Below are 12,018 nucleotides of genomic sequence, written 5' to 3'. Positions count from 1 at the left end.
TTGTTTCTTTTGTCTCATAATTTGAATTCCCTTTTTTCTAATCTCTTTAACTCACTAAACCATTTTTTAAAAATATTTTCTTTTAGAATGACTTACCTTTTCTCCTGCATTGAATGCATTGATATCTACATTTCACAGACATTTATTAAGTCACTGTTATAAACCAGAATTTGAGGGAGAGGCAGCACAAGTGAATTGAACACCATACCTGCATCGATGATTTCTGGAGGGTGAGTGAGCAGGTGATAGTTCTGAATTGGTTGAGCCCCATCCCAGTCCTCTGAGAGCTCTTTTGTTGAGTGTGTTCACCCAGCATCTGGAATAGTGTCTACAAAGTCAAGGAGGGCCTGATGCTTATATGCACACACACTTTATGCACACTTGTGACTGTGTGAATACCCTGCAGGCCCTCTCTAGGGTCTTGGGAGTGGCCCTTGTGGTTAGGGCTCTGCAGAGTCATCTTCACTTGCTTCCTGGGAACTCTGCCTCTGGGTAGTTACTCAGCAAATACAGACCCATGACACATCCTTTCCCTTCCTTTGAGCAGGTTATATCTCATGGGGTTGCTGAATGTGCTTATCTTTGTGAAATGTGAGGCAGACGTGGGATGACCATTGTACCACATGTCTAGGACAGTCCCTATCTACACTTGGGGTCTTCCAAGGTGAATAAATACACCTTGTATTCCACAATCAAGTGCCTTTTTGGGATCCTGGGCAGAGCAGAGACTTCTAGGCCTATGTGGCCACAGGACCAGGGCTATGTACCCCAGGGCATTTTTGAGAATAAAAGAGGGCACTATGAATGCTAGTTAGAGTGAAAACCCTTCAGGTCAAGATGCCACTTTAACACAGGGTTTGGCAAACCACAGCCTGCAGGCTGGCCGTTGTTCTTATGAATAGTTTGTTACATAGTCAGACACATTTACTTAACATTCCCTATGTCCCACTACCTGGCAGAGTGGAATAGTTGCCACAAAGATTGTATGGCTTGAAAAGTCCAAGGGTATACTAACCACCCTTTAAGAATAGTTTGCCGATGCCTACTGTTACAGAATCAAAGCACGATTGAAGAAGGATATTCTTTGATGAGTTTTTCTAATATATCTCAGGACTTAGGAATGATACTGTTCCTCTTCAGAGTTATAATTTTCTCACCTCAATATGAGACAGTCAAATCAAAAAAGTCCCCAAATGGAAGCCATATTTTTCTTGTTAACCTCTTAGGTTTTATGGATGGGATAGCTTTACTCTAATAGTAATAATATTTCCTTCATATTTGGCTGGCGTTTGTTGCACAAAAAGGAGTGTTTTGTGACATACATCACCTCTCATTTTGTAAGACAATTTATTACATGAAATGCTATTTTTAAAAATAATTATTCGTGCTCCAACGTATATAGAATAGTTTGAGGCAAATCTCTTCTGTATATGCCCTGGGCACATTCACACTTTTCATTAACACTTTTGTTATCTCATGAGCTGGTGTTAACTTTCCCAAGGACATGGAGTTGTCAACTGGAGAATGCGGGTTTTAATCTGAATCTATATGATTCCAAAGTTGATGCTTTTAGCCACTGTATTATTTCCTGCGACTGCTGTAATGAAGTACCATAAAATAGATGCCTTAAAAAAAGACAGATTTATTGTCTTGTAGTTCAGAGGTCAGGAGTCGGAAATTGGTCTTGCTCGGCTAAAATCAGGGCTGTGCCCTTTCAGGAGGCTTCATGGGATGATTTGTTTCCCTGTCTTTCCCCCTTCTAGAGGCTGCCCACACTCCTTTGCTGGGGCCCCTTCTTTTCACTCTTCTATTCCCTTTTCCACTTTTAAGAACTCTTGTGATTACATTGGGCCCACCCGGATAATGCACAATGGTCTTCCCCTCTTGATATCCTTTGGTGAATCACATTGGCAAAATCTCTTTTGCCATGTAAGGTGACATATTCACAGGTTCCAAAGATTAGGCCATGGACATCTTTGAAGGGTGGGGCACTGCTATTACGCAACTGCCAATGTTTGTTTTTATTTTCTGTTTTGCTTCAGCTTTAGCACAGAAGGAGACTATGAGAAACAGCATAACCCAGCACTTGGCAATACAGCAATAAAGGCTCTGATGTCAGACCATGGTGTTATACGTGCTCTCTTCATTTCCTTCTCACTGTGCAGCCTTTTGTGCTTATTCTTAGTCTCATACTTCTCATCCCTAATATGAGGATCACTGTATGTGTCTCATCAGTTTACTGAGAAGATGAAATAATTTAAAGTATGTCAAGCACTTAGCAGACTGCCTGGATGCTAAGTCTATGCACACATCTGAGTGCCATGTGTAAGTGAATCTGCATTGGTCTCCAATTATGGAAATTTAGGAAATTAAAATTCAGGAAAATTAAAAAACATTCTCTAAGTAAAGGTGGAAACCTGTCTTTCTATAGGTAGCAATTCTTTCCTTTTCATTTCAGAGCGGCATGACATTCACATAAAATGTATACTTCAGAATGAAAACACAGGAGACTGGCTTTAAATTAAGTAAAATTCATAGTCAGTGACATGTAACTCAGTATTTTCTTTTGCTCAGGAAATATATTTTCAAATGGCTGCAAGTGAGAATACTCCCATTCGTGTACTCTCTAATCTTCTCTTTAAATTAAAATTGAGGAACTTTGATATTAATTTTTATGCCAATCAATTTCTCCTAACCTCACAATAGAAATGGCACCACTGTTGCTGTTGAAAATCTGTGCTTTCAAGAAAGGGATGCCCTCTCTCACCACTCCTATTCAACATAGTGTTGGAAGTTCTGGCCAGGGCAATTAGGCAGGAGAAGGAAATAAAGGGTATTCAATTAGAAAAAGAGGAAGTCAAATTGTTCCTCTTTGCAGATGACATGATTGTATATCTAGAAAACCCCATCGTCTCAGCCCAAAATATCCTGAAGCTGATAAGCAACTTCAGCAAAGTCTCAGGATACAAAATCAATGTACAAAAATCACAAGCATTCTTGTACACCAATAACAGACAAACAGAGAGCCAAATCATGAGTGAACTCCCATTCACAATTGCTTCAAAGAGAATAAAATACCTAGAAATCCAACTTACAAGGGACATGAAGGATTTCTTCAAGGAGAACTACAAACCACTGCTCAATGAAATAAAAGAGGATACAAACAAATGGAAGAACATTCCATGCTCATGGGTAGGAAGAATCAATATCATGAAAATGCCCATACTGCCCAAGGTAATTTACAGATTCAATGCCATCCCTATCAAGCTACCAATGCCTTTCTTCACAGAATTGGAAAAAACTATTTTAAAGTTCATATGGAACCAAAAAAGAGCCCGCGTCACCAAGTCAATCCTAAGCCAAAAGAACAAAGCTAGAGGCATCACACTACCTGACTTCAAACTATACTACAAGGCTACAGTAACCAAAACAGCATGGTACTGGTACCAAAACAGAGATATAGATCAATGGAACGGAACAGAGCCCTCAGAAATAACGCCGCGTATCTACAACTATCTGATCTTTGACAAACCTGAGAAAAACAAGCAATGGGGAAAGGATTCCCTATTTCATAAATGGTGCTGGGAAAACTGGCTAGCCATATGTAGAAAGCTGAAAGTGGATCCCTTCCTTACACCTTATACAAAAATCAATTCAAGATGGATTAAAGACTTAAACGTTAGACCTAAAACCATAAACACCCTAGAAGAAAACCTAGGCATACAATTCAGGACATAGGCATGGGCAAGGACTTCATGTCTAAAACACCAAAAGCAATGGCAGCAAAAGCCAAAATTGACAAATGGGATCTAATTCAACTAAAGAGCTTCTGCACAGCAAAAGAAACTACCATCAGAGTGAACAGGCAACCTACAAAATGGGAGAAAATTTTCGCAACCTCCTCATCTGACAGAGGGCTAATATCCAGAATCTACAATGAACTCAAACAAATTTACAAGAAAAAAACAAACAACCCCATCAAAAAGTGGGTGAAGGACATGAACAGACAGTTCTCAAAAGAAGACATTTTTGTAGCCAAAAAACACATGAAAAAATGCTCACCATCACTGGCCATCAGAGAAATGCAAATCAAAACCACAATGAGATACCATCTCACACCAGTTAGAATGGCAATCATTAAAAAGTCAGGAAACAACAAGTGCTGGAGAGGATGTGGAGAAATAGGAACACTTTTACACTGTTGGTGGGACTGTAAACTAGTTCAACCATTGTGGAAGTCAGTGTGGCGATTCCTCAGGGATCTAGAACTAGAAATACCATTTGACCCAGCCATCCCATTACTGGGTATATATCCAAAGGACTATAAATCATGCTGCTATAAAGACACATGCACACGTATGTTTATAGTGGCACTATTCACAATAGCAAAGACTTGGAACCAACCCAAATGTCTAACATAGACTGGATTAAGAAAATGTGGCACATATACACCATGGAATACTATGCAGCCAGAAAAAATGATGAGTTTATGTCCTTTGTAGGGACATGGATGAAATTGGAAATCATCATTCTCAGTAAACTATCACAAGGACAAAAAAGCAAACACCGCATATTCTTACTCATAGGTGGGAATTGAACAATGAGAACACATGGACACAGGAAGGGGAACATCACACTCTGGGGACTGTTGTGGGGTGGGGGGAGGGGGGAGGGATAGCCTTAGGAGATATACCTAATGCTAAATGACGAGTTAATGGGTGCAGCATACCAGCATGGCACATGTATACATATGTAACTAACCTGCACATTGTGCACATGTACCCTAAAACTTAAAGTATAATAATAATAAAATTAAAAAAAAAAGAATCTGTGCTTTATGCCATTTAGTGAGGTCGGCTTGTCACCTCATTAAACAAATAGCGATCCTCAGAGAACCTGAATCCACATCACTTCTTGGCTAGAAATGAGGAAAGCAGTCAATGTGCTTTATGTTTTTGTGTGAAAAGAGCCATAACTGTTATCATGCAAATTTATAGAATACACAGAAAATATTTTAAAGGCTTTATAAATTATAATAAAGATATTTGTGAATTAATATTTGTACTTATTTCATCCAGAATTAATATGGAGAAGGCGGAGAATTTCGGAAAATGTGCTGAAAATACTACCTAAGTGCTTTTTTGGGTTCCTAGTAATTAACTTTGTGATCTTAGGCAAATTGCATGACCTATCTGAGTTTCCACTTCCCTGGGCATATTATTCATTGGTTGCCACAGGAAACTTACTGAATGCTTTTAAATGGCTCTAAAATATTCTCCTTTGCAAATACTTATGAGCCTAAGGCAGACAAAAACTAGTTTGAATCAGTTTAGAATGTTTTTAAAGAGTGAATTAAGTCAACATTTACTTTCATTTTGCATAATGCCAGATGTTCTTTGCAATATTTGGATAGTTTGGCCTATATCCTCATTTTCTCATTAACAATGAATGGTACTTCATAACATTTTTTAGCTAGAATAGAATTTTTTTTTGGTGGGGAGGCATGGCTTCCATAGCCAGTGAAGTTATTAGCTTATTTTGTATTTTTAATTACCTGAAATAATAATTGAGAATGAATTAAAATATATAAACATTTGTGCTACATATAATGTTAAAATCTTTTCTTTGTTTTTCTTGCCTGTTCCATTATGGGGAAATGTGACATAAAAGCTATTTTAAACAGAGAATGATGTGTTTTATAAGGCATTTGACTAATAGCCTCTTTTCACTGGCAGTTTGAGAATTTCTTGGCAAATAATGAGTTCAGTAAAATAAGCTTCCTTTTTGCTAAAAAATACATAGAACCATTGAACAAAAAGTGAAACTATAAAGAATGGCTTTAAATATAAAGAAGCTCAAACAAATGGGCAATTCTTATATGTCACAAAGGACAAGGAAACTTAAAAGCCAGGGAGAAATCAGGAATGAATGTGCTTTCTTGGCCCATGATTGTCAGTCATAGACATTGCTCCGAGGGATCAGAAGTTGAGGTTTTAGTACCCATACAGGGTAAGGGGATACAGAATCCACCTAGTCAGAGGCCTGAAACAGAGTTCTCTGCAGAAAGGCTGAAATCCTGCCTCATCTCTGCAAGGATGAAGGGAACTAGAAAATGCCTTCCCATCAGGAAAGAGGAAGCAGCAATATGGTTTCTCAAGTAAACATCAGGGACTGAGGCTGAAATGAAACAGGGAAATTTTTGAAATTCGAATCCCAGCCTGTGTTACACAGGAAAATAATCTGAATTTACTCAAACATTATGGTGCTGGAAAGACAGGAAGATAAATTAACATGAAAAACAGCCCAGGGACACATGAAAACCCTGAAATCCTCGCACAAGCACATGTCAAATCACTCTCTAGGCATTCTTTTACGACCCGGTGCATACAGACAATCACGGGAATGACAAACCAAACTCCCAAGAAGTTCTCTCCTTCTCACACATGCAAGTTAAAATTCATTTCAGCAAATATGTAGCTGCAAGATAGTCAGCAATGAGAATAAATGAAAAGCAACAAAACAAAACAAAATTAAAATGGAACTTAGGGAGATTAAAACAATAGGAGAGACTCTGTGCATTTAACATTAAATTAAGTAAGAGAGTGAATAGTGTTAAAAGGAAAAGGTAAAAATACAGGTATTTGAAAAACTGAATTTCAAGACATGATATATATAATTTAAATTAAGATCTCAGTAGATAGTGAAACAGCATACTAGAAATAGCTGAATTAAAAAAATAGTGAACTGGAAGATAAATCTGAAGAATTAACTCAGTGTGTAGTACAGACAGATGAGAATAATAAATAATAAGGGAGATTTAGAGATAGGGAGAAAAGATTGAAAACATCAAATATTTATAGAAGTTCCAAGAGGTAGAAAACAGGAATGAGAGAGAGAGACCCAGTTTGAAGGGTTAGCAATAGAAGAGTTATAAAATTGAAGAAAGACTTGAGTCCTCACATTTAATGAACAGAACCAGTACCAATGTACTCATCTGCAGAACATCTCACTTAGGAAGTAGAATGTATGTATTTGAAACCTGTATCAGTCTAGATATGCGAGATTATGGTAATCAACAACCAAAAATCTCACAGGATGAACATAGCAGATATTTTTCACTTACATTAAGTGTCTAACTCAAGTTGGAAAGAATAAATAGAAAAGCAAAAGTTAATAAAGTAAAAAGTTGAAAAAAAAGACTGATTAATATATTCCCAAACTGAAAGTTAAGTTACAAAAACATAAAAAAAACCAGATTCCTAAGAAATTACTATTTGTGTTTTTATAAAGATAGCTTGAAAATAATAGTAATTGAATAATTTTCTATTTGGTCTTCGAATAATAAGAAAGCCAATATCAAAACAGAGCCTACATCAATTTGAAATCATTGAAAAATTACTTTTAATACTTTCTGAGTTCTAGCTAGACAAAATATTTCAAATTTTAAAGAGCACATTATACAGTATTATGGAATATATAAAAAGATGATAACCTACTTGATTTATTAGCTGAAATTAGCATGCCTCTGGTATAAACCTTAAGAAAGGATCTGTAATGTTAACCCTGAAGTCATTTTTTATAGGGAATAACATTAAAAAAATGCTTGTCAGTCAAATCATGAATAGTTTAAGAATAGTGCAACATGATTAAGGAGGAATAATTAATATAAGTCCAGAATATAAAACTGAGTTAGTATCAATATAGGGCATTATATTAGAATATACAGTTATAAAACCCATTCAGTCATCTCAGAGTATACCAAAATGACATTTGTTAAAACTTGAAAACATATTTAAGGTGAAAATAAAAACAACAAAAACATTTTTAGCGGTTTTGAAATAGAAACATCTTTTTACCATAATATTCATGTATTCATTCAATTAGTAATTATGTTAATTCATAAATATGTATTATATCTACGTTATTCCACCTATTTGCTTAATAAAAGGTACGCAACTGATACTGTAGTGAATGATGAAGCACTCACTGGCTTAGAACCGGCAAAAATCTAGCAATTGTGAGACCAGTCTCCCCTACTGCATCTGTGACAAACACTGCTAAACTCTCTCAGGATTTTTTCCTACCGAACATAGAGGCAATCATCTCTGACTTCTTCTAGACATGGCTCTCATGACAGCCAGCAGTTACTCTATTTGATGGGACCTGGCATACAAAATGAGACCTCCTTATAGCCCCTCATTGGAGCATGCCCACCTGGAAACAAAACATGGCTCTATTACCATAGTTAACATTGCTTTTAAATTTCAATGCAATAGGCCCTATTGGGGCTTATGAGCTGGAGAAACAAAATGAAGCCTGCTCATTTTTATAACTGCATAATTTTCATCAGTTTAGAATGTTGTCTAAAAGGGAGAATTGTAAGAGTGGGTGGTAATTATGAGATCTATGCAGTGGCATGGTTTGTTGTGGACAGTTCAGGAGGTCCTAACTATAGGCTTCCTTTGCTGAATGAAGGATAAGCTTAGTTCATCTCTGACTGTGAAAGAGTAGAACAGTGGGAAATCAGATTTGAGTGGAGAAGCTCTCACATCGTAATGGACTTCATAAGATTGGAAAAAAGTCACAGCATCAAGCCAAAATAGTTTTGCAGTTTTGAGGACATAAATGAAATTTATAAATCAAGTGTATACAGTTGATTAAATAGAATAATAGAAATAAAATGCTTGTCACTTGGCTGGCATGTAGAAAAGACTCTTTCTTTCTTTTTTTTTTTTTTTTTTCGAGATGGAGTCTTGCTCTGTCATCTGTCACTCAGGCTGGAGTGCAGTGGTGCTATCTTGGCTCACTGCAACCTCCACCTCCTGGGTTCAAGCAATTTTTCTGCCTTAGCCTCCCTAGTAGCTGGGACTACAGGTGTGTGCCACCATGCTTGGCTAATTTTTGTATTTTTAGTAGAGACAAGGTTTCCATCTATCATCTATTTATCCACTTAACTACCTATATATCTATTATCTATTTCTATTATCTCTCTTATCTCTTATCTATCTATATCATCTCTACCTCTCTTTATCAGTCATCTATCACTTGCTTCTAATTCTCTGTCATCTCTCTATATCTATCTTTGTCTCTTTTTCTATCAGTCATCTATCTATCTTACTACTGCCAGTATCCTGACATAGGGGTGTGATTTCTGAAGCTTAGAATAAATCACCTGGCCAGTCACAGTGGTTCACACCTGTAATCCCAGCACTTTGGGAGGCCGAGGCAGGCAGATCACGAGGTCAGGAGTTCGAGACCAGCCTGGCCAATATGGTGAAACCCCATCTCTACTAAAAATACAAAAATTAGCTGGGCATGGTGGCACGTGCCTGTAGTCCCAGCTACTCCGGAGGCTGAGGCAGAAGAATTGCTTGAACCTGGGAGGCAGAGGTTGTGGTGAGCTGAGATCACGCCACTGCACTCTAGCCTGGGTGACAGAGCAAGAATCTTATGTCGAAAAAAAAAAAAGAATAAATCACCCAACATTTCTGTTAAATGTCTTGAATTCCACCAATGGAGAGCTATTCTTTTATTCGTTATCTGCTTTTATATCAATACCATGGTCTATTAGTCCATTTTCATGCTGCTTGATAAACACATACCGGAGATTGGGTAATTTATAAAGAAAAAGAGGTTTAATGAACTTACAGTTCCACTCGGCTGGGAGGCCTCACAATCATGGTGGAAGGTGAAAGGCATGTCTTACCTGGTGGCAGGCAAGAGAGAATGAGACCCAAGTGAAAGGAGAAACCCCTTATAAAACCATTAGCTCTTGTGAGACTTACTCAGTACCAGGAGACCAGTATGGGGAAACCACCCTATGATTCAGTTATCTTCCACCAGATCCCCTCCACAACACATGGGAATTATGGGAGCTACAATTCAAGATGAGATTTGGGCAGGGACACAGCCAAACCATATCACATGGTATAAAAACGTAGTTTATGTTTTAAATATCTGTTTATGCCTTCTGACTGGCCTATGCTCTTTAAATCAGGGGCTGTTAATTAGTCGTTTTTTAGTCTAGATTGGTGGCTAGAAAACTCAGGGAATCCTTAGGAATATGTGGATTGAATGGAAAGTTAATCTTTAATTTCTCAATCAGAAATTAAAAGCATGATTTATTACTGTAGATTACTTACCCCAGAATGTATGCTAACTAATCTTATGTAGTGTGTAAACATAACATTTAATGACATTGTCCTACACAGTGGAAAGTGTTTTTTTTTTTTTTTCCTTTTTAGCTATTTTTCTGCTTCTGTGGTTATGATGTAGGGAGTCTCACCTGGAGACTGTGTGTCTTTAATACTTGATGTTTATTTAGTCAACCTTTTAAATAAAAGGAGAATATGTCTCAGGCCCAGGATTTCAAAGGGTTACTGTATGTAACCAGTGGAGAAAGCAAATTTCTCCACTGGAGTTAAAAAATGATATAATTGTTAATAGCTGTCATGCTGTAAGTATTGTTCAAATATGCTATTGTTCAATACATGTGAATTTTTATTGGATATGGACCTGTCTCTTTTCATATGTGGAAGTCTATCTCAGTCTCAATGACTGCCTGGACTTATCTCTGTCTTGTTGTTGATGTCTCTGCCTTCTTTGATTTTATTCTGTTTCTTAATTTTTTTCTTATATTTATATCCCTTCTTTCCTTTTTCCTCTAATCAAAAAACAAAGTATAGATGATTATTTTTATTACTAGACATAATTACAGAGTTCTATATTCTGTACTCTGCTTTTGAAAATTTGATGACTATCACATTTTAGTTCTATGTAAAATCTTATATAAATAGCTTAGATTATTTTCCTCCTTTAAAGTAGTAGTAGAAAGAAAAGTTCCTCCTCCCATAAAAGCAAAAAATGAATAGTATTATATACTTGCTTAAAAACAAAAGTCGCTTGAGTCATTTTTCCCATTTGTTTACTTTTCTGTGCTATTTCTGTTACAGAGATGTTTGTTAACATAGAGCTTTATATATAGTTTTCTAAAATGCATACGTTTTTAATTGTAGAAGAATTTATTTTTACAAAAATGTGATGTCCTTAAGATTTTTGAGGAAATTAGGTATCTAGAGTCCCGAGATAGCTTTTAATAAAAAGTATTCTGGGAAAATTTTCTTCCAAGTAAAGAAACAATTTTTCTGTCTGGTGTTATTAATGACAAATTAACCATAAGTTTTTTTTTGTCATTCACCTTTATTTCAGTGCTGGTAATCATAAGATTATTTTGTACCATGTGTTTGATCTGACTAATCATGCTAGTGGGGTAGGATGTTTTCATTGTTTTAATTTCTCTGATGTAAAATGTCATTTACTTCCTTTAAATTGATGCAGTCATCCTGAGGCAGAGGAAATTTTGTTCTGTGTGAGAGTACACAAGGGCATTTTGCCTTTTTTGCCAAAGGACATGTTTCAAATATATTTTTTCTCTAAAAGCTACTAAATGATCATATTTGCTCTGAAAATCCAGATGTCTCTCAGAAAGCTTTTCCACAAGGACACTTTATCACAAAGCACCTTTCCTTTGTGTTTTGGGGAAGGATTTTTATTTGTTTCATTAACACCATACATTGCTGCATATCTATCTTGCACTCTCTGAATCAGGTGAGCATGTATAACCCTGAAAAGATTCCATACAGGACCTCTGCCCTTGTGTCTCTGTGAATGATCCAGCTGAATGAAAGTTATTATTATTATTATCCTTCCTTCTAAAGCCAACTTTAAGTCAAACTGTCATTATGAAATTAGATATGGATTGACACTGTGGTCTCTGTGGCAAGAAATAGTTCATTTCAAGGTCTGCAAATCTTTTCTTTCAACTCTCTGTATATCAAAATACCGACAAAAGCACCACTTTTTTTAAATATAGCTAGACTCTTTACTCTTATTATTCCATGTGTGTTTTTGGTTTGCAATCATGGAAAAGGTTAAAAGGTAAATTTAAACACAGTTAGATGGTACATTACCAAAGCCAGGAGATTTTATGATGGCAGTTTGCAACCCTGCTTTGGGCAG

At 36.5% G+C, this 12,018-nt stretch overlaps 1 protein-coding gene across 4 annotated transcripts in view; it reads left to right on the top strand.

The window, feature by feature from the left end:
- Window positions 1–12,018, top strand: part of PXDNL (peroxidasin like) — a 497,888-nt gene that overhangs the window by 422,139 nt on the left and 63,731 nt on the right. The window lies entirely within an intron of this gene.

This window comes from Pan troglodytes, chromosome 7 (genome assembly GCF_028858775.2).
Source record: "Pan troglodytes isolate AG18354 chromosome 7, NHGRI_mPanTro3-v2.0_pri, whole genome shotgun sequence".
Taxonomy (NCBI): Eukaryota; Metazoa; Chordata; class Mammalia; order Primates; family Hominidae; genus Pan; species Pan troglodytes.
Note: the sequence above shows the minus strand (reverse complement) of the source record. Positions and strands in the feature narration are given on the sequence as shown.